Source organism: Podarcis erhardii (assembly GCF_964252035.2).
Source record: "Podarcis erhardii genome assembly, chromosome: 6".
Taxonomy (NCBI): Eukaryota; Metazoa; Chordata; class Lepidosauria; order Squamata; family Lacertidae; genus Podarcis; species Podarcis erhardii.
This window is the reverse complement of record NC_138510.1, coordinates 69242781-69269397: the sequence shown is the minus strand read 5'-3', so window position 1 is coordinate 69269397 and position 26617 is coordinate 69242781. Positions and strand designations below refer to the sequence as shown.

The following is a 26617-nucleotide window of genomic DNA, read 5'->3' as shown; positions in this document are numbered from 1 at the left end:
CTGGGTCCAGACTGTTTATGTGAATGGAAGGGCTCCTTTCATGGTCTCCAATGGATGAAGCAGGGGGAGATTAAGGTATCTTCCCTGATTTCCCCTCGCCTTGGCAGCCCACACAGACACACTACCTTTCACATTGTTCTTCCAGTTCAGCTTTTCAAGAGGAAATCAGGCATGCATTACTTGCCCTGTGCCCTCTCAACAGTGCAACAGAGCTCTAGATCCAACCTAGTATGAATACAAATACGTAACAGATGAAGTTACCTGTGAATGTATCCTCCCAAATATTACAATACCAGGGACTTAACTAGTTAATTTGCTACTTAACTAAGAGCATGTCATTTTTTTGTTTTGTTTTTAATTGGATTTTTGTGCCACTACATTGTATAGTGACTGATTGCATTGTATGGGACTTGTGTTTCTTTAAACTGTTCTAATTATCTGTCACCCAGATAATTTATGTAGAATATGACTAGTAAAGAATTTATTACAATACCAGGGACTTAACTTAGTTAATTTGCTACTTTACTAAGAGGATCTAACAAAGTTTAATGGCAATCAGTTCCACTCATGCAAAGGGAAGAGTTTCGGGGGGGGGGGTTCCCATTCTCCCCTTCAGCTGCAAAACTCCAAACCACATCTCATTGCATTCTGGCATATTTCCCAAGCAAACAGGAGCCGCTTTCAAGTGGTGCAGGGAGCAGCAGCAGTAAAGCCCTTCTTCATTCCATGAATGGAATTCCATTAATATTAATACAAGCAATTATTCTCTCTCTCTCTCTCTCTCTCTCTCTCTCACACACACACACACACACACACACACACCACACCTCTACAATATTTACAGCAGTGGATTTTGTTTCTTTGTTTTCCATTTAGTAAAATAAGTTGCAACAACAAAACAAAACTTTGCTCCTCTTATTTCTTCTTTTTCAAAATGACATGAAATGACACAACTTTCATGTCCTGGTATTTATTCTATTCAGTTAATATATATCTATTTTCCTGAGCTGGCTAGGCTTTCCAAGAATCCCATCCAAAGAACAGAAGGGAAATGAATTCTATGTATTAAAAGCTGGTGCTTTTTAGGCATCTGAAGCTAGACAAGAATATGCAAACCTTGGCAGAGTCAACCCATTCATCCCAATGAAAATGCTTTGCAAAATCCAAGAGTGTAGTCATTCATTCACTGAGAATGAATGAATTCTCAGTGATGCCCCCCTCCTGTACCACACGTAAGTCATCAGCTTCTCCATTTGTTATTTCTCCTTCCCTAGGACAAGCAACTCTCTACACCCAACCGCAAAGTTTCACGCAAATATATTTCAGAATTCACAATTTATGTCCTAAGTAAGAAGGATGAAAGAAATATCTGACTTTGCATTATTAAGCAGATGAGCAGAAGAAATGTATTTCTGACATCCTTCATACTTACTACAGCCAAGGAGAGCAAAGGTGGATCGAACTTCAGAAGATCCACAGCTCCAATCCAAGTCCGTCTAGGAGTATTTCTATATTCCAAATAAGTCTTTCTGCCATAATCCTATTGGAGTGTAATTGCTGTGGCTAATATCCTTACCCTGTTATGAAAATGTTCCACATAAATGTGGTACCAAGTTGTTATGATAACACATGATCATGCTGTGAAATGGTAATTCCTATACAATAGCCCTTGCCAATACCATAAATCTCTTTATTAGACAACATACTATTACAGGAGATCTACTTAACTGTTTCTCTACTTAAAGGGCCATTTGGTGTTACAACAACAAGCCGATTTTTTCACATTAGCAAGGATTAGACAGTATAAATAATGAATCGGCAACAAGATGGTGTACTTTTGTGACACCAGTAAACCTTTTTGCTAGTTGTTTAAAAGGATAATCAAAAATACAATAAAAGCCTCTGTTCTCCTGCACATATACACATTTTTAACATTACGGCATTGTAATAAACCTTCAGAAGAATCAACTCTCAAACCAATTTTCTGGGAGGATTTATGGCAAGTGAGTGTGTTTCTGAGTGCTGCTTCAGTTTTATGGAATGTGAAACTATGCATAATGCTCTATTTCATATTAAAATCACAGCAGATAGCATGCAGACTTCCCAAACTACCTTAAATGAAAATAGAGCGCCATTATTTTACAGAGCTAAACAGTGCTTATTTCAATGCCATCTCCATTACCTTCTTTGTACAGCAAGCAATATATTAAGTCACATTTATTTCCCTAACATTTCTCTTGTTTCATGAAGGGCTTCATCATCCGAAAATGCATAATTCAAATTCTAAAACATGCAGGAACATCCTTCAAATTCCTGATACTAAACCTTAAAAGATGACATTAGCAAATGCTAGGCGTCCATGTCTTAGGTGATATTTACCAGTATTTATTAATAAGCTCATTATTTGATATTATTATACCACCATGGCCTTTTTAAACTGTAAGCAGGGCTGTATTTTTTTTCACCCCTAAATGTTTTAATGCTGAAGGTTTAGCTGTTGAATGCATTACACGTATTTGTTGGCTATAGTACTAGTGATGTCTTTTTGTAAAACAAAAACTAAGACTTGACCTTGCAACTGTAATGTAACCAACAATATAGATAGATAGATGATAGATAGATAGATGATAGATAGATGTGAGATAATATCCCATTGTCACAGCTTTCCACTCAGCATACCAAACACTATAGTTAAATTAAGGAAGCCCTGAAGCTTGTGAACTTATTTTATTTATTTTTAAAGAAGGCAACAAATTATTTTCTGAATATTTCCTGATGTTTTGGTTGCCAATGATTCTTTACATCCCCCCCCCAATACAGTTGCACAAGTATTTGGGAGTTTGCTCTTTTTTTAATAAAAAAAATATCCCTAATTTTAAAGCAAAGAGTATTTTCATCTGAAAAAGGAATGTCATTTTAACATCCACTTACACTTTTTGCATGTTAAATTTACAAGTGTTTGCCAACTGCTATCAGCGATGTAGGCATTTCTCAAAGCATACTCTTGAACACACTTTACATGTAAAACACTTTTAATCTGAGCAAAAGCAACAGAGAATGCTGCAACAAGCAGACATTGTATTTATGCTGAAAAACAATTGCAGTCCTTAAAAAAAAAAAAAGCCACGATTATTCTGATTATCTCATATGCAAGCTCCCTCTGCAGGTAATAAGAAGAGTTAGCAAAAAGTATGCAGAAAATGCAAAAATTTAGCACTGGAAGACAAACAAATGGACACTATTTGAAAGGAATTCCCAGACAGCTAAGAGTTACCTGATATCAGTCACTCCTGAAGAAGGCACCCTGGCCATTTTTATCTCCTGCTGGCTCTATCTGGTTATCCTTGTCCTTCAAAACAGTTAAGCAAGCAACTTTAGCTCACTGCATACCAAGATGTAAAAGCTGCTGCTGTCCCCCCCCCCCAACATCACATTAAGACTTTTATGGGAAAGGGAAAACCAACACTGAACCATCCTGAAGTGGAGGGACCACCCAAAACAAGTCATCACTTCCAGGCTAAATCATCTCCTTAACCAAAATAAACAAACACAGCACTTTGGCTCTGTTTAACGTCCCTCTGCCACATAAGCCAAAACCTATTCCTATTCGGATTAACTTGCTACCTCAAAGTTTAGTATCAATTACACTGAATACAAACATGGGTATTTTAAGAAAAATAAGCACATAATATTAAATAACAGGGGAAAAACATTTACTAGTTGTCATATCCTTGTTTTTATCCATCCTAAGAAAACCATTCTACTATCACAGAAAACACTTTTGGCCAAGCGTCGATATGTAGAGCTATAATAAATGAACATACCCAATGTTTGATATAAACTCAGTAAAATTCAGGCTTTGGGTGGCTTCTGACTGGCTACAATCCTAACCATGTCTACTTGGCAGAAAGTCCCATTAAATCACTCTAAGGTTAAGTGAGGTGTGCAGACCCACCAAAATTAGTGCACAAGTTTTAGTCATTGCTGTCTTAAGCCCACTGGTGTCAACAGATCCACTCTGTATATGACTTTGTCAGATACCATCCATACTGTGCAAGAGGTGCTAGCCAAAGTCAACCTACAGTTGGGCTACAATTACAAACCGAACCAACCCCAAACCCTTGCCGAAGGGCTGTAACTCAGCAGAAGATTTTAATGAAGAAGGTCCGAAGGTTCAATCCCTAGTATTATCTCCAGACAAGGTTGAGAGAGACCACAGTCCAAAACCCTAGAGAGCCACTGCGAGTCAGTGGAGACAATTCTGAGCTAGATGAACCAATAGTCTGAACAGGTATAGAAGAAGCTCCCTATGTTGCTACGTAACATCAGCATTTGTGAAGCTGGAGTGGCACCAGTTTTCTACTTTTTACCTTAACCATTTGTTAGGTCACTCCTACAAACAAGAAAGGCTTTGTGGTCTAATATAAAATGAACCCAAGGTTGATTTCGATGTCCAAGCTCAATTTCTCTGGGTTGCCATAAAATTTCTCTATAAACCAAGCAAGTCACTTTCAGAAATTCAATTACTAATATATAAAACTTAGATATTTTGCCCACCGGGGTAGGGATGAATTCACGAACTACAAGGTTAGGGGCGAAAATCCAACACAGATGATGACAATACGGCCTCTGCCACCCGAGGAGGAAATGAAGTGCAGCATGCAGACCAAAATGCTGTTTCTAATAAATGACGATAGCACTGGTAAAAATGATAACCAACGTACATTTTTTAAAAATCAATGAGAAATAACTGAAAGGACTATTTAAAGGCAAAATTGTGAAAGCAGACTAGGAAAGGATCAAGAAATCACGATGCTTTTCTGAACGAGCTTTCAAAAGCATGTAACACAAGCATATAGGCAACTCTTCTCTGTTACAGGAAAGCCTCTAGTGGCCAAATCCATAGCATGTCATCAGCAGGTCCTGTTTAGTAATCTTCAAACGATGTGGCCTTGAAGGCTTCAGGCACAGTGAGTGCTGAGAGAAGGAACACAACATCCAAACTACACAAGTAAATACATTTAATAAAATTTCTTTAGAGAGAGAAATCAGACTATTTCACTGCTTTCTTGCAAATCTAAGCAAAAAACAGAAACGGAGAGTCCCTCTGTAATAACTCTGATTTCCTCCCCTCTCCTTTCCTGTTGTCTATCAACAAGAGTTTATTTCCAACCTTTCCTTTCTGAAGCTAAGCAAGCTCATATTCAGTAAGTACACATGACAAAACTAGAACCCAGTTATTCCATCCACGTATGCTAATATAGCTACACTGATTTCAAAAGACATCGGTCTAGTCCAAATATGCACCTGCACTCAGCACAAAGCGAATCAGGTCTTGTCAGTCAGCAAGGAATATTTCATCAGCAGCTAAATGCAATCACAATTATAGCCGAGCCCTCCAGACTACACATACTGGAACAGAAATGCCTCTTGCAAGGAGTGGGGGGGGTTGTTTGGGGACCCATTTTATTTACCCAGATCAAAGAGAGTCTGGGTCGTTAACTTGCAGTGTAGCTGCAAGGTCCTTTCATGCTCTCCTGGCCAAAGAAAGGAGGGAAGGAAACTTGCATTAAGCTATGACACAGCAAAAACAATGGCTGACTCACGCCAACAATCATGTTCCATCATGAAATCCAGCTCATGAGCTTGCCAACGAAGATGCCACCCAGCAATATTTTAAATGGAAAGAGGCAAGAGCTGAACAAGCTTGGCAGAGTTGCCTTCTCTGTCTTAATCTCTCACACATGTACAAGTTCTTATGGTATGCACTGTCCATGGGTGGAAGGAGATGACAGAAATTGTTGGCATGCCAGTGGGAAATGTAATGATTTTAGGTGCTTGCTGTTTGTTTGTTTGTGCTACATGCTCAGGTGATTAATTTGGAAAAGCAAAACAAAGCAAAATGACTTCTGGGACCTGGAGCTTCCTGAAAGACACCCTATGTCTGGTAGTCCTATGGCCTATTGCCAGAAGTGTGGGGTGAGCTATGATTATTTAGAGGGGGGAAACTATGAACATTGCTCCTCTTCAAAAGCACTAGGGCCTAGGGCCGTGTCCTAGAGGTCTTAGTTGCTGGACTTAGCCCAGAGGGAGGTCTGTTTCCAATTAAACCTTGTCCCATCAAGCCAAAGTTTCATCCCAGTTTCAACTCTCCATATACCTTATCAGCAACTAAGTAGAAATCTCAGAATTCTTTTTTTAAAAAAAACAGTCATCCATTTCCCCAGCAGCAAAGAACAATTTTGGCAGTAATGGAAGTGAAAGTATTCCGCCGTCTAGAAGCAGAGCAATAATCATTCCGAGGTGTTGACTCATATGAAAAAATATCTACAGCAGACGCAACACACAGTTAAAAGAAAGAATAAAAGCACCTATTTAAATATGGGGGTGAATTTTGCATCAAGGGAACAAATCAAATGGTAAAAAATAAAGTATCAACTGGTAAAGCATAACTGATTGCTCAAAATTGTTATTATGTATTCTCCAAACTAAGAACATGCAGACAACTAAGTTTGCTATCCTATACCCACTTAGGATATTATTTCTGAAATACACTGATTTGCACAATAGATCTTATTCAAAACTTTTGCAACTCAAGCAATATAGGTAATGACAACAGCATAAACATAGTGCCCAGTATTTTTTTTATTCAAAATAACAAATTTTAGAACACTCAAAAACGTGAATCCAGTATCAAAATAGCAGAATGTGTTCCCCTTGGCTTAGAATCATTTCCTAATTTCTACATCCAAATGCCATGCATTTCTCTCCTGAACATGGCCAAAAATATTTAAAATATTGGAGTTTAGAACCAGTATTTATATTCAAACCATGTATTACTGTCCTTCGGCCTTACTGTTTTGAGAAAAGTAGCATCTGACAGTGTTTACTACTCCTTTTCATTCACACAAAATGAAGCAAGAGGTAGCAAGCCTCAATTGCTGGGGTATCCTACAGTAGTTTTACGCCATTTATGCCCCAAAATCTCCTATAAAAATTCTTGAAACGGACAAAAACATTTAGATATAATTAGAAAGTAATGTAAAACATGCAAAAAGTATCCTTTTACCATAAACACTAGTCAAGCAGAATGAGAATCTGCTTGATATACTGGAATTATAACTCAAATTAATTCTCTTTTTAAAATAAAAACTGGCGATTGTGGGCAAAACATGAAAACTACAGTGCAAGGAGATGTAGTTTCTTGTACATCTCCTTCCCTCTTGCAAAAATAAGTAACAATGTAAAGTGTTTTGTACACTAAAAGTGCTATATGTAGCTACTAAAAAGAGGTTACAAAAACATTTAGCTGCATTATGTTTTTAAAAATTAGAACTTCACTTCCTTTTGTATCCATGTACCCAAATACAAAATAACAAAAAACGAGCATTGTTTCTTCAGAGGTCGCATGCATGTCTAATTGATGGCTTTCCCTTTCTTAAAAAACACTGTAATACTTACAGTGGGGAGGCTGGATCCATTTCCTATGATCAGTGTAAAATATTTTACAGGGAAAAGTCACAATTCACGCATCGCATTTGACACTCGTGTGTGTGTGTGTGTGTGTGTGTGTGTGTGTGTTTCACTACCCAGGTTTGTACCAACTACAAAATGTTCTTAAATAAGCTGTCCAGAGCAAACGCAATTCAGAACCAACATGCAATCATTTAAATGCCCTAGTATATTTTAATGTTTATAAGGTTCTCATTCTAGGCTGTTAGCCAACAAGAGGTCCCCTTTTCTCCCTCAGCACACGTTCTGTTGTCAGGCTATGATTAATTCTGTGCTCTGTAGAGGGAGACATTACATCCGGGCTAAAACATACCTAAATTTTACCCTGAGGCAGAGGTCTGGTTTAAACATTTCCATTCAAAGTGGCATTTGTCTTCCCCTTTTCAGTCACTTTATTCAGAAATTCTAGCATGATGACTTTGTGACCTACAAACGGCCCACCGGTTTTAAACTGTTATGTTGCCTGCCCCTTGTAGCTGGCTGTTTTAGAGACACAGAGTAGCAAGACTGTGTGCATCAGGAAACTACACAGAGGCAGATGTTCAATAAATAAAAAAGACAAATTCTAGTTTTCTGTACAAAAGGCAGAGGCAATGTTTTCAAACTACAGTATTACAACACAGAGAGCCTACAGAAATATGCAATCATTTTAAAAACAGAAAAATATCTCTAACACATCATCATACATATATTTTCTTTTTAAAAAGGCGAACAATTGTATCTTAAGTGAGTTCTTCTACACTGGAGACATGAAATAGATGCTATTACTGTCACCCTACAAAGTAATGTACTTTACTATATTTGGTCTTCATTCTTGCTTGAAACACCTACTGAGGTTTTCATATTTTTTTCCATTACAAAATCAAGGAAGATATGCAGGTAAAAAACAAAAAATGGCTGGCGTGACCATTTTCCATACTCAGTGCAATCCTATACACGTCTATGACAAATATATACATTTACGCAGAAGCAAGCCCTACTGAGTTCAATGGGGCTTACCTGTCAGAGTGTATAGGATTGTAGCGTATATTCCATTTCTTTTGGAAAGTTAATGCTCTATTAGTTGACTTATCCACTTGCGCTCCTGCACAGAGGAAAGCAACAACCACCTACGGTAGGAAAATGTGGCAAAATTACATGCTATTGCATATAGATTACACTATATTCTTGGTGCATTAAGAGCACAATCCTATGTATGTTGACTTAGAAGTAAATCCTACTGTGCTCACAATGAGGCTAACTCTCATGTAAGTGGGCACAGGTCTGCAGCCTCTATATGGCCACTTTTGATAATGCTAGGGAATTCATACATTGCTGGCAAGATGCTACTTAACAAGGTAATCTCATTTCTGTGGTTTTTCAGTATAATTGATTTTCCCTCTTAGCTGCTCTGATAATTGAGCAAAATTATACAAGCATGGTGGGATTTTACTTACCAGCGCACAACACATAAAATCTTCTACAAAGATGAAGTATACTACTTCATAAAACTTCATTTTTGTTGTAATTAAACAAATTGTATTTAAGTTTGGCTTGTGCTGCCAAAGCAATCAATAACATTCATTTTATATCTTTATTTATTTTGCAGCAGGCTGCACTTTTATCTGCAGGTGTCAGACCCTGTGTTTACTTTTAGTCAAGACTACAATGTTCTTGACTAGTGTGCCTTTCTGAATAAAATTTAGGGAGGAAAATAACAGGCTTCTGTACAGTTGGAAGCATTTAACGCCTGACAAATACTACAAGGGAGGAAAAATAATAGCACATGCAAATTATATATTGCTTCTTTGACCCATAAAATGCTCCGTTTAAGATAATGAGCCACAACCTTGCCTGCACTATAATTTCAGAGTCTGATCAACAATGTTTTTCCTTAAAAGACTCAACTGATAGGTTTAAGTGCATTAGGTTGTCGCTTATCTTTTAGTACTTGTTAAGGAATGTGTGTGTGTGTGTGTGTGTGTGTGTGGTGTGTGTGTGTGAGTAATAGAGAGAGGGAGAGAACTTCAGCAGTCACCACTAAAAATAAAAATGATAGGAAGCAATGAATTGCCATGTAACTAAACTGATATAAAAATGATCAGCTTCGACAATGTTTATGTAGGAGAATTCTTCAGAAAGGAAATGAACTAATATTTTAACTGATCAAGAAGAGATAACAGAACGAACTCTTCTTATTAACTCCCAAACATCATCAGCTCCATCTGCTTGGAAGTTCCATTATAATGACATTTATCCTATTTTTCAACAATCTGAAAAAAAATAAGCATGCTATGTTTAAGAGTGCACATGTGCTCCTGGGAAACTGAAAAGCCTCTCTCTTCAAACATGTAGCATCAAATCTTCAAAATAAGAATAGAAAACAGTTCTGTGTAATGTGACATGTATAAGTAGCATGACTAAGGATAATTCCGCTAAATTTCCTATGAAAAATAACGGACTTGTTTCTGCTCCTACGCACGAATTAAAAATTATAGTTTGGTTTAACTATTGCTTCCTATCTTTCATTTGGAAAAGGCATTAGCAGTTTTAGTAACTTATTTTTAACTGCCATCTTGCAGACATCCAAAACAAAATAACCCCCAACTCCTGAGACTTCACTATAACAAAAAGGGCACCCACCCCCCACAAAGACAGATCCCACAAACAGCCATTTGACACTACATTCAATTAAAGTCTGGTTTCTATGGAAAATCCATGTTGTTTAAAGGGAAAAAAGGCTTTTTAAATCCCAGGGAGCGGGTTGGCTATTTTAAACAAAAACAAAACAGTAATTTCAGTGTAATTTCTTTTGCAATGCACACACCTTCTTCTGAAAGGTAACTTGTTCCAGTGTTAACTATATAGTTTCCCCAAAATTATACTTGCATGAAATGTTTTACTAGGAAGGGGGGGGGGAGGAATCATGCCTGTCAAATTCAACATTATTTGCTCATGTCAATTATGCTATGTAAAACAGATAAAACAGATGAAAATAGTGACATGCCAGTTTGCAGTATTTTAAGTATGAATTGCACTATTATATGTGGTTTCCTGACTGGATCTTACCCCATCTTAGTAACTTCCATTGCTGATATGTTGTCACTGAAAGCTGTAAGGGACAAATGAAACATGGCGGCAGCTTCTGAAGTGTTCAAATTATGGACTAACCGCTAAGCAAACTTTGCTTTTTTAATGCTCTCCTCTTGCTCATTTTAAGGAAGGAAAACACCCAGAAGCCTGGTGTTAATGTCTCTGCTGATTGTGAAAATTGCTGCAATAAAAACTCCAACTGCTTGCCTTAAATTAAGACTTCCAAGACTACATGCAACATCTATATCTTTGTATTGGTTTTTATAACATTTGGAAGCTGGGCTGCTTTCTTTGATGTTGGCCCATTAATGAATAGGGGAGCCAAATGTGGCAGCGAGAAAAAAATAACTGTTTATTGGAATATCTCAAGTCAAAACCTGCTTTAATTGGTTTGTGCTACCCCACGTTGATTCAATATCCTGATTTCTCCAGCTCTAGCTGCCAGAGCAACTGAATATCTATGTTCAGTTGCTGTTGCCAACACATAGTGACCCACTGTGATTGAAAATGGCAGCTGAAGCACGGCTGTAGCACATTAATTTCTGTCTAAGTGGTCCAATTTTGTCTTATGAATTGCTGAAAGTCTTCCTTCTGTGGCATTTTTATAGAAATTTGTCGAATTTTGAGATCACCGTCATTTAAACTGAAGTGCAACATTTCCAAGACAATTTTTAGATTATCTCTAATGGCTGTACTTCCTTTACAGCATGTAATGTACTTTCTTTACAGCACTCTATGTCCAAAGCAGACTAGTTAAAAGTAACTTAAGTGTCGTAATGACAACTGCATCAATATGTTCCATTTATACCACCGAAAGGTACTGCTATAAGCAGCTGAAGGCATTAAGAGTAAATAAACTGGTGAAAATCACCTCAGTGTAATGATACCCCATTTGAGGACTGTTAAAAGATCTCCATCCACAAAATCCTGAACTGCTCTTCACCATTTAAAATTAGCAAATTCTTTTTTAAAAAAACAAACCCCTGCACAATTCATTGTTTTCTTCAAGGCTTCCAAGCAGCCCAGCTTCTTAGTGATATTAAACTAAAAATAGACCATTATGCATAGCAAAACAATTCTCCTGCTTTAACAACCTATTTTTCCCACCCAAAACTAACCACTGGAGCCATGAAAATAAAGTTACAATATCAGTAGAACAGATACATATGATTTACAGAAGAAGAAGAAGAGCAACCAAGAGGTATTAGAATACACTGGGAAAGTTCATTTTGTTTAGCTTGATAAAAGAGACCTACCAAACTTCACCGCTCCCCCACAACCTATGAACAATCTACTGTTTGGAAAGCAGCCCAATTTACTGAAGGAGTGCTGCATTCTGCTTGGCTACTGGTCTGCCAGATTACAAATATTGATTTTTTTAAAAATAATGAAAGAGGCATATCTCTTTGCAAACAGGAAAAAAACAACAGGAGTAGCTAATGAATCAAAAATTACGTAAATGTGGCAGCAACATAAACTGACTTAAAATGCAATGATGAATATTCTGCAACTACACTGCCAGGACCAGTCCTTGCCACAGCTATTTAAAGAATATGCATTAACACTACTTCTACTGAGGAGGACAACAATAGCAACAAAAGATACAGCACATGATTGTAGATAACCTATGCAAAACTGACTGGAGGCTTTTAAAAAAAGATATCCAGGAAGGCATTTTAATTGTTCTCTTATTATTCTTTGGAAATTAACCATAACAAATAAATAGAATGTTAAAATCTGTAACACACCCTATGGAATAAAAAAGATCTGCTATTCCTGTATTATGTATGAGAAGAAACGTGTGCTTTCTTCAAAGGTTTGCAGCTGAGTGGTCTTTTCTTTCAAAGATTCATTTGTAGGGTTTTTTTTTTCTTTTTTAAAGTAATTAGAAGTTCTTTTCCATTCAGGCCACCTAATGAAATAATGTGCAGGCCATATCCAAAGTGTGAGTCCAAAAGAAAAGGCCTTGCAAATCCCACTAACAGAAAGGATAGGAGACACCAGAAACTATGAAACAGTGGCTGCCACGGAAAAAAAGGTCACCCTTTCCCCCCCTTAGAACAAACCATTAATCAATAGAATATAATTGTTTGGCTGTTTGCAAGAGCCTGCAGCATACAGACTATGTTCTTTGCTGGCATAATTACAAAACAGTAAAAGTTCAGAAACATAACCCAAGCCCACCTCCCCCTTTTACCCCTTTACAATCCCCCCACTGCCCTTTGGGCCTCTGCTTTGGAAGCAAATGGAAGACAGGCTGAAGTTTTCTCAATTGAGCTGAAAGCTAAGAAACCTTTGATATGCTAATAGCCCCCTTCAAACGGTAAGAATTCACACTTGCATTAATTCAAACAATTTGTGCAGAATGATGTGAAATGGCACCTCTTTTAGTGACAGGCAACAAAAGGGAGGGAATCAGAGTGTCTGAAGAAACCAAACAACAGAACATTTGTTCTGCAGAATGCTCTAAGAACATGTTCTTAAGGGAAAGATAAACAACACACACCTGAAGCCCAAGATGAAGATCAGTTTGCCAAAGCAACTGTGCCCAAAACCCACCACCACCAGATTTATAAGAGGCTATTATTAATCACAAAGCAAAAATCCAGAGTCTTTTACAGGGTATCGTCAACACACAAACACACACCACCTTATGGAAGAAATCCCTCACACCTTGAGTCTAAGAGAAGGCGGCTTTTCGGGCTACCAGAACTGTATCCAAACACTCCTCCCACTTAGATTCCTCCCCCCCCCCCAAGATGCTACAATAAATCACAACTTTAGCTTACACTTTTCTAAAGCATCTTCCAACACGCCACTTGTCTCCAGGTGGTCCTAAATACCTAACAAGTAAAAATGGAGCACAGGTTCTCCTTTTTATCCCTCCCCTCAAGAGCCACAACTGCAAAGGATTATAATTCATTACTATTTGCAAGTCTCTTGCAAGGTGTGTGTGTGTGGGGGTGCTAGTCAGGCTGCTCCTCCATCCTTGTGCTTTAGTGAAAATAAAAGTGCAACAAGTCATTATTTACTTAAAGGGCTGCAACTTTTCCTCTCAGCGGGCCACTTGAATTCATGAAGACGACTTGGTAGGGGCCTGCTACACACACACACACAGAGAGAGAGAGAGAGAGAGAGAGAGCCAGATGAATGAAATCAGCCACCAGGCTTTCTACTCTAAAAGCACCCAGAGTGAGGAGGCTGCCTGGCTGGTCACACACATAGCAAAGAATGCTGGAGCAAAGGGAAGAAAGAAGAGAAAAGCTTGCTCCAATAACAGGATCCAGATGGCTCTTGCTTTTAGCCAGAGACTTGCAAGCCTTCTTTAGAGGTTATTCACACCCCCCCAACCCTAAGAGAAGTAGGATTCCTAAAGAAACCCCTCTCCCGCTCCACACATCCACACTAGTAAACAGGAGACAATGTGTACACCCCCACCCCAAACACACTTCCAGTGCCAGGTCACTTTACACCCACAAGTCTGGGCACACTCGCTGGTAAAAAGAAGTCCTCTGGAATCCCAATAAAAATGCCCCTCGAGTTAAGTATTAAGTATGGCTTGAGCACTTGCTGCAATCCCACCTTGCACACTTTATTTCTTTTTAAGGGGGACCCGAAGGCCGGTCAAATCAATACCAGAGCAACAGTCTTTCTTGAGGATCGGGCAAAGTTTAGCAAGCCGGGAGAGGTTTCTCTGCCTTCCCCCCACCCACTCGCCCAGCATTTGAGCTGCTGGCGGTTCCCGAGGGAGCTTACATGCCACGCGGGGGTTTCGCGTGGCGAATGATCTGCGTGGCGAGTGGCCGGGGGGTGGGGTGGGTAGGGAGGATAGGCTGGAAGAGGGGGAACCCCGCGCGAAAGTGTCCTGCAACAGCCCGCCGGACGGACTGACCTCTCGCCAAATCCCCGGGAGGAGCGCAGGTCCGCCCCGCTGCGCGCGGCGCAAGGGGGAAATCCTCGCGCGCGCTCTCGCTGGATCTGATCACAGGCCCGCACCGCCCTCGAAAAAAACTGCCTCTGGTCGTCGTCCTCCTCCTTCTCCAGCCGGACTCTCAGCCTTTCAAGAGGCCAAGGCCCTCCAGGATCGCCACCCCAGAGCCTGCGCCGCTTCACATGTGACTACGCTCTCAGGTCACCTTCTTTCCCACCCTCCACTTGCCCGGGAAAGACCCCAGCTTCAGAGTTAAACCCTCATCCGATCTGCCTTTGCCCAAGGAGGAAGATCTAGGAAGTAAAAGGACCATCGCGAGCCTCCCCATGCCTGAGTGCTGACCACCCCATGCCTCTCCTTTCCCATATACATTCATATTCACACACACACACACACTCTCTCTCTTACTTTGGTTTATGCGGCGCGCAGAGCTCTCTTTTTTTCCAGGTGATAGAAAATTGGGGGGGGGGGCGGTTTATCAGAATGCATAGGACGGAAAACAGTTCGATACAGATTTATTGGAGGAATTCCCTTCCCATAGCTGGAAAAGGGGGTTAGGGCTGAGGCTCTACGGTGCATTTCTCACGCACCCCCCCCCCGACGCACATACACACACACACACCCCTCTCCTGCGAAGTAAGCAGTCCCCTTGCATGCAAATGGCTTGCAAAAGGGGGCGATCGAAGTAAGCGAACAGGTCCTGCAAGTAGGAAAGAAGCATCTCACCCACGAATAATCCGCACACACCGAGAGGGAGGGAGGGAGGGAGACGCTTACCTTTGGGTTCGCAGCCAAAGCCGGGCCGGGCTTCCTCTTGCATCTGGGGTGCCCCGGGAAAGGGGGTACAGGGTGAGCCCCTTTCTGATCACAAGGTGGCGGTTGCTGCTGTTTGTTGTTTAAAGGCGATGTTTTGGCCCGGGGGGGGGGGCGCGCCAGCAAACACAAAAACCAGAAGGGGGAGGAAGTGGAGGATCGCCGGGCAAGTCAAGGGAAAAGCGCTGGGCTAGGTAGAAGAAGCGAAGAAAGGCGAGGAAAGCAGCTGGCTTCGCAGCTCGCTGGGCTGGGACAAAACGCACACCAGGAGGCTGCTCGTCTCCCTTCCGTCCAAGCAAAAAAGAGAGAGCCCAGGCAGCCGAAGGGGCTCGGCGAGAGGTTAAGTCAACATTTCCCCCCACACACTCCAGGTCCCAACGCGCGCGGCTCCTTCCCCAAAACACGCACGCACTCCTTTAAATAAATGTTTGGGGTGGAGGGAGGAGAGCGAGGAAGGAGGGAGGTAAAACAAAAGGAAAATCGAAACAATTATTTTGGTCGATCTGAAAGCACCACAACAAAAGAGCGCTAGGTGCAAGCACCGTCTTGGATGTGACCAGCCCTGGAGTCCTCTCTCTTTTCTCTAGGCGACTGGGATGGATGGGGGGGGGGGGAGAAGGCGACGCCAACAGGAGCAGCCGGAATCAACTCAATTGTTCGGCGGGGAGGCGAAGTGGGGAGAAGGCGCTGCGATTGCAAAGCACAGGCACACGCGCGCGAGAGGGGAAATCGGAAAGAAAAGCCCCCTTTCTCTCCGTCGTCCTCGTCGGCCTCATTTACATCTCCCTGGATGGCATCCTGGCCTCTGGCAGGATCCAGTTCCAGCCCTTCTTCAAGCTTCGCTATTTTTCCTCCTCCTTGCTTCTCCTCGACGCTGCTGCTGCTGCTGCCGCCGCTGCCCCGTGAACGGAGATCAAGAGCAAAGCTGGTCGCTCAAAGCAATGGGGAGAGAAAGAAAGAGAGACAGAGAGGGAAAGGAGGGCGGGGGGCGAGTGAAATCGCCCTTAAAAGAAAAAAGAAAAAGAAAAATCCCAGTGAATTGTATTGCCAGCTCCCTTTCGTCCATGCACCTCTCTCTCAGTGTGTGACTGGGGATTGCGAAGTCCTGACACGGACTCTCCACTAGCTCTGAACTGGAGCCACCTCCAGCCTCCACCTCTTCCTCCAATCTCCACCCCCTCTCTTTCTCTCTCTTCTCCCCACCCCTGGGCTCAGCTAATCATATAAACATATTATCATGTATAGAAGCGGCGGCAGCCAAAAATATGGGGGGAACATATATATTCTCCTCTTCCCCACCACCCCGCTTCTTGTGTCTCTCCGCCGCCGCCGCCGCCACCCGCCCGAGCTGGTGGAAGGGGAGGGGGGCTTCTGGCAAATAAAAGCAGATTAGAGACAGCTAAGTACCAAACGTGAAGGAGATAATCTAAAGGCTCGATCTGCCACCACTGGCCATTTTCCACTCCATTTGAGCTGCTTGCGGCTGCACGGCTTTGGGGAGGAGAGGAGGAGGGATGGGGGGAGGTGGGCTGGGGGGAGAAAGAGAAAGAAGCGGCGCGGGGGTGTGGGTGGGTGTTCGTGCAAAAGCTTGGGGCTCGATCTGGCGGCGGCAGGGAGCGCTGGATCACTTCAGCCGGCGGTGGCTGGGAGCTTTGGGGCAGCCCCGCAGCGAGAGCAGGAGGCTCGGCTGCATCTCGGGGTCCCCCCTGGGTGCTGTCCGCCCACTGGCAGAGAGGGCCTCCTCGCCAGCCCCTCCGCGGCGCCGCAGCCGAGCAGGCGGCTTCGCCTCGCCGCTCGTTCCGGGGGAAGGCTTGGGCGGCCGGCTTCCCCTCTCGGCGCGCTGGGCTGGGCAGGGCAGGCGGCGGCGAGCTGCAGCCCCGCGCAAAGTTTCGTCGCCGGCTTTTTGCCTTTCCCCCTCTCCCTGCCTGCCTCGTCCCTTTCTCCTTTGTGTGCGTAAAAAGCTGCCCGCGCCTAGCGCCGCCGACTCGGGATAGCAAAACGCAGGAGGGCCACCGCCGCCACCACCACACACACTGGGCGGGGGCGGGAGCCGAGCAGCAAGTGCGGCTCTCCAAGTGGAGGAGGAGGAAGAAGAAGAAGGCGGCGAAGGCGAAGGAGGCAGTGGTGAGGGGGGACGGCGGCGCAGGGAAGCCTCCGAAGTTGAACTTCCGAGGGTCTGGCGGGGACTGAGGGGGAGGGCGCGGGCGCGCGCGCGCAAGACGGAGAAATGCAAAGCCAACTCCGTCCGCCATTCTTCGCCGTCTTCACGCGCCTCCGAACAATTCTTTGCGGGGCGTGGGATCAAGTCGCAGCGACCCAGGGCCAAGGGAACTGGAAAACTGTTAACTAAATAAATAAAAACGACCAGATAAACCCCTTCCCCATATGCCCGGGGGGTCTTTCTTTCTTTCATTTCTTCTTTAAAAGTGTTTGGCTCTCATTTGTTTGCTCCGAAATCCCTTCCCCGCGCCCGCTTCCATTTTCCATTTTCCCTGTTCCCAGGGCAGCAGGGCGACAAGAAAACCGAGAAGGGAACCGTATCGAAAGAAGGGTGCGAAACTGCCCGTGACCCTCTGAGGCGCAGAAGGGAAGCTCTTCTACTTTCTCTTCCCCCTCCGTGAAAATTCCCTCAAACTGCGGGGAAGGGTTTCTCTCCCGCCTGCCTACTTCCCCTCCGTTCACTTTCCAAAAGGAAAAGAAAAAAGTGCTCTTCTTTTGTCTGTAATCCGAGGGCTTTTGGAAATTCTCGTGCCAGGGTTCGCTCACACGTTATGAGCATTTGATGGATCTCCCTGCATGGCAGCTGTGGGGAAGGTTACACTGTGGCAGGACTCCTTTCGGCCTCATTCAAAGATGCAGTTTGAGGGGAAATGGAGAAGGATCCTGTAAACGTTACATCTTACCTATCCCTCCTAAAGGGTAACAGCTCTGGATATCAGAGCTGGAAATGCTCCTTTCCTAACATTCACAAATTATACAGGGGTTATATTGTCCCCTTGGTTTTTAATCAGTAAGGTAAAGGGCCCCCTGACCATTAGGTCCAGTCACGGATGACTCTGGGGTTGCTGCACTCATCTCGCTTTATTGGCCGAGGGAGCCGGCGTACAGCTTCCCGATCATGTGGCCAGCATGACTAAGCCACTTCTGGCAAACCAGAGCAGTGCATGGAAATGCTTCCTGCAGGAGCAGTACCTATTTATCTACTTGCACTTTGACGTGCTTTTGAACTGCTAGGTTGGCAGGGACCAAGCAATAGGAGCTCACCCCATCGCGGGGATTCGAACCGCTGACCTTCTGATCGGCAAGCCCTAGTCTCTGTGGTTTAACCCACAGTGCCACCCACATCCCTTTTTAATAAGTACTGGCACTCTATTATAACACCCTCAAAGGATCTTGAGGCATGTCCTCTCTTTTATGCAAACAACAATCTTGTGAGGTAGACACACCCAGTGAGCATGACTGCTGAAGAGGGATTTTGAAACCAAGTCCTCCTTGCCCAACACTGTCCACTACAACTGTCCATAACATTAGCGCCTCACATCGAATGTAACTGACCCATAGAAAGGACTGTATGAACTAAAAACAATTTTAAAAGCCCACTGTCCACTACAATACACACACACCACAATTAAATGAGAATCCTTTGGGCTGCTTAGATTTTTGCTTTGTTACATAACTCATAGTGTATTTGCCTGTGTTAAGACTACAGTGGTTTGGCTTATTCCGGTTATACCTGAAGGCCCTGTACTTTTATAGCTTCACACATACTTAGGGCTCATCCACACTTTGGTTTGGTCCATGACATCTAAGCATAGTCTAGTAGGTTTTTCTTTTGTCCTGCTGCTTTCCCTGAGGAAACCCGCCACTCACTGCTGAATTGGAGCAAGTTTGTACCAATTCAGCGGTAGGCAGTGAGTTTTCCTGGGGAAAGCAGTGGAACCAAAGAAAAAATAACAACGACTATAGGACAAAGGGAAGCATGGATAAATGTACATAGAGAGAGTTGAGTGTACAGCACTGTTTGACAAATTTGATGCTTAATTTCCATCCAGAAATTGAGCACACACATAAACATTATCAATATAATTATGGTTTGGTTAATGTTAGCTTCTTATTTTGTCCACTTTATATCCATGCAGGATTTCTTAGAGTGTTATCTAAGTTCCTGTACATAAGTTATGTGGGTGCCCTGTGCAAACACTTGGGGAAGCTGGGGATCCGAACCTCTCCCCAACCCCGCCTCTTCATCAAACCTGACACCCATGTGTTCAATATCACATCTTCACTGAATACATTCCTATTCTGAATCTGATCACACATTGCCCAGGGGGTCAGCTGCACATTTGGCACCCCCATGACAGTGGCAGAGCTTCATGCTCCGTCACCGGGGGACGGAGAGCAGGCGGGGGGCCTGGCACACATGCTGCAAAGGCATGGCTTGTGTCCTGGGGCGGGGTGCGCCGCCTGCAGGGGTGTGGCGCCCAGCGCAGGTGGGGGGGTCAGCTGAGATGGCACCCCAATGGGATTGCGCTGCCGGGGGCAGTGCATTCCCCCTGCACTCCTCTTCCTCCGCCAGTGCCCTGTGAATTGGGGCATACGTGTGTAGGACCTTCGGCAGAGAGGACCATCATTATGTAGGAGCACAGAGCTAGAGTCAGCAGGCACATTCCCAACCTCACTGATGGGGGCTAAACATTTCAGGCCACAGAGCTCAAGTCTTCCAAAGAATGGTGTTATTTTCATGCTGGTTCTGTTCTAAGTTTTTGTACAGCTGTCCCAGGGGGGAAATATTTGGGTATAGGAAGGGAAGAAAGACTTGGGAAGAAAGACTTCAGAAGAAAATGATGGGGAATCATTTACACGAAGAAGAAGAAGAAGAAGAAGAAGAGTATGAAAATTTCAGTCACTGGCATATTATGAAGCATAACTTTATCTACTATGTCAGAACTTATAGTCATTACTGTTGGAAGGGGTGTGGTCAGATTGGGTCATACTTTCACCTTTGGTGAGAATGCACAAGCATAAAGAAGTTTGGGAACATGGTTGCTGATTACCGACAGAAATTTATCCACATTGAATCTCAGATAACTCCCAAAACTACGCTTCTTCGTCATTTCGAAGCTAATGACCCTGGATTCGGGCAGAAAAGACCTCCTTAAGCAACTGTATGCAACTGCAGAGTTGTGTATAGTACATAATTGGAAGTCTCCAAAGCAACCACCTACACAGCAGTAGATTGCTAAAATTTGGGAGACTGTCATTATGAGGAAATTTAACCAGCAAGCTATTATGGCTCCATGGCTTCCATTTATTTCCACTGTGGTAGCCCTTCATCTTCTGATCAGTTCAACTCAAGTCCATTTTTTTTTTTAAGATTATGAGATATGTAACCTGTGCAATATAATTAGTGAGCCAATTGCTCCATGAGCATGATAAACTAAGAACAATTATCAGCAAGTTTCATTATTCCTTTAGTGTTCTTTATATGTGTGCATATGTTTAACAGCCTGTATTTTTGACTGTGCAAAAAGTGTGCAGTTCTCGTTTTCAGCAACATCTCTACAGTTATTTATTATTTGTTACTGCCTTTAAAATCCCACCTTTACTCCAATGAATTCAAGGTGGCACATGGGGCTCTCCATCTCTCCATATTATCTTCGTAATAGCCCTGTGAGGTAGGTTAGGCTCAGAGTTGGTGACTGGCCAAGGTCTTACCATGAGCTTCTTAGCTCGGTTCACATTCAGATTCTTGTCTCAATTTAATGTAATATGTAGTTCTGGCCTGAGTGGGTGTAAATTCTGTACCACAAGATTTCATGTAAGGGAAGATTCATGTTTTGTTTTTGTTTTTTAATATCAGTGGGTCTTAAACAAAAACAAAATTCTGGTTGTGTGAACGTGTAAAAATATTTTGGCTTCAGAGCTGCCTTCAGGGATGGCACCTGTGTGTTAACACCACGGGTACAAAATAATTGCAGCTCTGAGCACAGGTGATACAACCATATCACAACCACGTCCTGTTTTTTCTGGCCATGCTCTCTTTTTTTCCTCCTGCAGCAATGATTGCAAAAGGCTAAATTGTTGTTTAAAAGCCTCCAGTATTAGCTCTGTTGTGGCACCATTAATTGCCCTAGGGTCATTCTTCTGGAGTGAGTTATTTCAGCTTCAGGACCAGTCCTCCTGTATTAGCTCCATTGTGCCACCACAAATTGCCCTGGGGTCACTTTCCCTGAGTGAGTTATGCAGTTCACACCAGAAAAATGGGGTTGTTCGATACTCAGAGAAACCTGCAATGAAAGCTTTTTAACAGTGTGAGCCTTCAGAGTTGCAGCCATCTTTCTGCTCTGTTGATACAACTGAGTTTTACTATGTAGAAAAACGGAGAAGCAGTTTTAAAATGAACTTATTTGAAGTAGTTAAGAGGGGGCTTTCCATTCTTCAGGATGTTATCATCCTTGATATTTTCACAGCGTTGAAGTCTTGGGTTTTAAGCATAGTCTGAAGCATCTTAAGAGGTATTCCATGCTTCAACATAACATCCACCATGAAAATTAGGAAAGCGATTTATTCAAGAGTACTGCTTCTTATTGCTGTAATATACTGCCAACGATCTTCAGGTGTGTCCTAGCATCCAAATATGTTGACTGTTCCCACATGAACAATGAGGAAACTGTTAGAATGAATTTACACTGAATATCCCATTTTAGGGGTCCACTTAATACGAGATCGAAGTCAGGGCAGTGTCAGAAAGCCAAAGTTGAAGCCACAAGATGTATATATGATATTTGCCAAACATTTATGTTTTGTAACTGCTACAGTTATAACTTAGTAGCGTCATGTTTGCTTTCTGACTACAAAGGTTTGTTGTCTCCTCTAACTTAAATCCAGAAAGTTCTGAAGCAAAATGGTCTACAGACAGCTGTTACCTTCTACCACTGGATTCTCAATAAGGAAAGCACTTGTTTGGGAGAAGAAAATCAGCATATTGTCTGGACGTGATAACAGCAGGCACTAGAGGCAGAGGCGTGATAAGCGTTGTATAAAATTATGTATCATTTGGAGAAAGTAGATAGACATTTTCCTCCATCTCTCAGAGGTGCTTCTTTACATTGAACATGGTTAAACTACCACAAGATCACCACCACCTTGGATTTCTTTAAAATGGGGTTAGATAACTTCATGGAAGATAAGGCTATCAATGCTTACACATTTTTTTTAAACTGCAGAATATGTGGCATTTTCTTGAGCATTCATACTACAAAAAAGAGAGTAATGGTAGCTAAAGGATACATAGCCATAGGGAAATAGATATGTGGATTATGGAAAGAGTTCCTTAAGATATTTGATGTGGATCATGAAGGGGAGGAAAGGGAGCTCTACAGAGCAAAGGCATTCACTGACTGATAGGATGGCTCACACAGGTAAGTTACTGCTTCTAAAAGACTAGCAGGTAATGCCTGCACATTTTAAAGTTCATTTCCAAAATACGGAGACCTAGAAATCTGCTTGTTTCTCACCTTCAGTACAGAACACCAACTCTTGCTAGATATAAATTGTTCAAAGAACATGGCAGGACCCAAAAGTGAAAGATGCTAGACACAAAACTGACTTTTTTAATTATTTGAAAACAATACTCAAGTCAATACTGATTTTCAATAGCATATTTCTCTAGGCTGAAACACTACTAGCCCTGTAGAGATTTCTCAGTCAGAGTCTGTATATATGAAATGATGGACCAAATGCATTATGGTACCCATATTATGTAAAAATGTATTCCTGGTTTCTAAAGATAGGTGCTAGTGCAGATAAAGAATCTGAAAAGCGAGTTTGCTGATAGAGGGGCAGTTTCTGACCTTTGTGCAGTCAGAGAACGGGAGCAAGACTGGGTCACAAACCTTGCAACAATAAACAGGGATTATTGTGTTTGCTTTTCTTTTGCTAGGGTAAAGAAGAGAAATTCCTTCTTATCTATTAGCTGGAAAGAAAGAAAGAAAGAAAGAAAGAAAGAAAGAAAGAAAGAAAGAAAGAGGGTCAGCTCAGAGTGAAAGTTTTGCCTCAGTAAGGACTGTAGATATTTGTGTTTTCTTTGTTCCACAGACAACATAAGGAATCATTGCTTTAGAAATAATATTTCTGTGCCAAAGGAATGGTGTAATCTAAAAACCAAAACTATAGCTAAAAACACAGCTATAGCTAAACACTGTTAAGTCCTATTGAATTTGTGGGAGAGTTAAGCATTTTCAATCGCTGCAACCTAAAAGTGCATGTCTGGGTAGCTGGATTGCTGCACTGCACTTTTGGCTGAAAAACAGAGATATCTATAGAGTTACTTAATGTTGATTAAATCCTAGTTAATGGGATCAGAGCAGCAAAAGGAAATGGGTCTTGGAATTATGTTTAAAAGTCACTAATTAGATATTTCATTAATTATATATCCCCACAATTTTTGCAGTAAGTATACAAATATTTAGCAAAGTTCAAGTGTCATTTCCATCTGATCTCAGTTGCTGATATTGTTTGTGAAGTATATAACCCATTGTTGACATCATCTTGCTCGTGTTTGCAATATTTTATTTGTGTGTGAGAGAGAGAGAGGGAGAAAGAGAGAGAGAGGATATTGATCTGGGATAAAATGTTACAGAAAACAATACGCACCAGCCCCACCAAAATAATGGTGAAATATATATATGACATGATATAATTCTTAACTAAAATACTTCATCCTTACAGCTTGTTATAAAACGGAAAGTGTTATATTTACTTCTCATATTTATTGCTGCCCACTTTTTGTTCCACTTGGACTTGACAGTAGAGGTGATTTATATGTTACCCTGGAACTGCTTGCAACTTTTGTTTCTCGCTCACGTTAATTCACACAAGGTGGCCATTCACAGATTTCAGCCTCGGCAATGCCTGTGATCTCTGATACTCCAAAAATGGATGCCAATCACAGCTGCTGCTTTAGTTTTCCATGTGCTAAGGGCTGCTCGCACGCCAAATTGTTCATATGGAGGAAAAAGTAACCTGTGAAAAGTATCCTGTGAACTAGATATTAAGAGCATATAGATATTCCCTTTATCACAGAGTCTAGAGGAGATGTCCTGCTCAGACTTACATAAGTCGCCTTGACATAATAACCGTGCTTCATCATAGTATGATCCCAATTTTTTTATTTTTGTCCCATTTTGCCCAACTCACCATGCCACACTTCTAGGGGCATCACAACAATTTGGTAAAGTCTGGTTTTATTTGCCACGGGCCATGAGATTGCGATGACACAGTTTAGAAGTACTGCAGAGTTCACAGACTCCGCAAAGGTTACCCACAGAGAATGGAAAGGCGTAGAATGAATGCACACCCACACAAATAAAACAACCCAGTTGGCCTTTTTCACAGAGAGTGTAGCATGGGGCCAGTGAATTTCAAGCGCAGGGCCATTTCAATCAAAACTATTGTGATGTGTGTATTTGTCTGGGTTGGGGGGGGGTTTGGGGGGGGAGGGAGGGGTAGAAAAATCCAGCTCCCTTTCACTAACACAATTCTATTTAATTTTAGGTTTTGTAACATTTTCCTTCATGTCTGCTACACATGCAATTCGGGTTGATCCAGTAGGAACAATTCAAATACCTACTGGATAAAGCACTTGAGAAGACTAATGGCCAATTGTTATGGATTATTGCCATGATTCTCAAGGAATTGTATACAACTTGGCTGTGTATGGGCTCTAATGAAAGGGTTCCTGACAACACTTTCAGCCAATTGTACTGACAGCTGCATTCTTGGGGAGAACACATTTCCAAAAGGTGATTGAACCTATCTGACAAAATGGGTCAAATTGCGCTCCCAGTTACAGCCACACAACACTCTTCCGTCTGCTAGACAGATAAATTGCTGAGTATGAGCAGCTACTTTGGGAGAATACATCTTGGTACATGTTATATCTCCTGCCATGTGAGCAAAAAATCATTAAAGGCTTTCTCCTGGAAGCAGTTGCAAGCATGAAAATGGACAGGGGTGCAAAATTCAGCACCGGGAAAATCTGAGCGTTTATCTGTCATTCGCTTATGCAAGTTTCTAGCCCTTAAAAAAAGGTTTGATATAAACTACAGCATGCCACAAAAAGAAAACAGATTCAGTGCAGAAGAAGACATAGAAACAGCCCCAGAATGCTCCAGAAAAGAAACCAATCTATATGTTTACATAGTAAACCAAAACTATAAGGTCTCATTCCCAGCCAGTATTACCAATGATCAGGGATGATAGGAAGCATAATACAACAACATCTGGAGGGTACCAGGTTGAGAGAGCAGCTAACACATCAGATTTTGGAAAATTCTCTGGCCATTTGATAAGTTTCAAGAGCTTTCAACACCTCTCCACCCTGTTCTGAAGCAAATAACTGACTTGCTTGATGTATTGCATACCACTCACTAAGGTTGTACAAATGTTGAAATCACACTTTAATCCACTTTGGCTCTAAACCAAATTTAAGTGTCTTTTTCTGGCAATAGATCTTCCCAATAGGCTACTATGTCTGGATTCAGTCTAGTCTGATTGAATAATGCTTTGCTTTTGCCTTTGCATGTCGGAACAAAGACTCTTCCAAGCTTCAACTGCACCCATGGATGAGTGAACCTGGTAAATCAGTTACAGATAGGTAGCCGTGTTGGTCTGCCATGGTCAAAACAAAATAAAAAAATTCCTTCCAGTAGCACCTTAAAGACCAACTGAGTTAGTTCTAGGTATGAGCTTTTGTGTGCATGCACACTTCTTCAGATAGCTGAAGAAGTGTGCATGCACACGAAAGCTCATACCTAGAACTAACTCAGTTGGTCTTTAAGGTGCTACTGGAAGGAATTTTTTTATTTTGTTTTGACCCTGGTAAATCATTCTGTGTATACTGACTAAAGTGAAATATTCCAAGGATGCACCCTTAAAAGACACACTAGGATTTATTATTATTATTATTATTATTATTATTATTATTATTATTATTAAAAGATATTTATATACCTCATAAGCATTAACATTTCCAAGCATGGTGCATAGAAAGAAAGCATACAGAAAGTAAAGCAATAAATAGCCATCACAAAATGAAACACTACCTTAAAATGCACAAGGAAACAAAAATGTCTTTCTCAGGTTCAGCCAGGAAGATGCCTGTCTAAACTCAGTTGGGAGGGAGTTCCACAGGATTGGATCCACAGCACTGAATGCATCTGAGACATGGGGAACCACCAACAGAAACCCCACCAAAGGTCTCAGTGAACAAGCAGGAACAAAAGGGAT

General features: G+C 42.0%; 1 protein-coding gene across 23 annotated transcripts in view; it reads right to left on the bottom strand.

Moving 5' to 3' along the window:
• Positions 1-26617, bottom strand: part of ADGRL2 (adhesion G protein-coupled receptor L2) — a 249524-nt gene that overhangs the window by 192206 nt on the left and 30701 nt on the right. For 3 of the 23 annotated variants that reach the window (XM_081865675.1, XM_081865674.1, XM_081865670.1), the window contains exon 1: positions 15293-16602. The exons of 1 other annotated variant lie outside the window; for it this stretch is intronic. The gene's annotated coding sequence lies outside the window, so the exon portion shown is untranslated. Of the gene's footprint in view, positions 1-8511; positions 8622-14476; positions 14500-15292; positions 16623-26617 lie in introns of those variants that run through there. 19 more of the 23 variants (XM_081865660.1, XM_081865657.1, XM_081865658.1 and 16 more) reach the window with 14 other exon arrangements.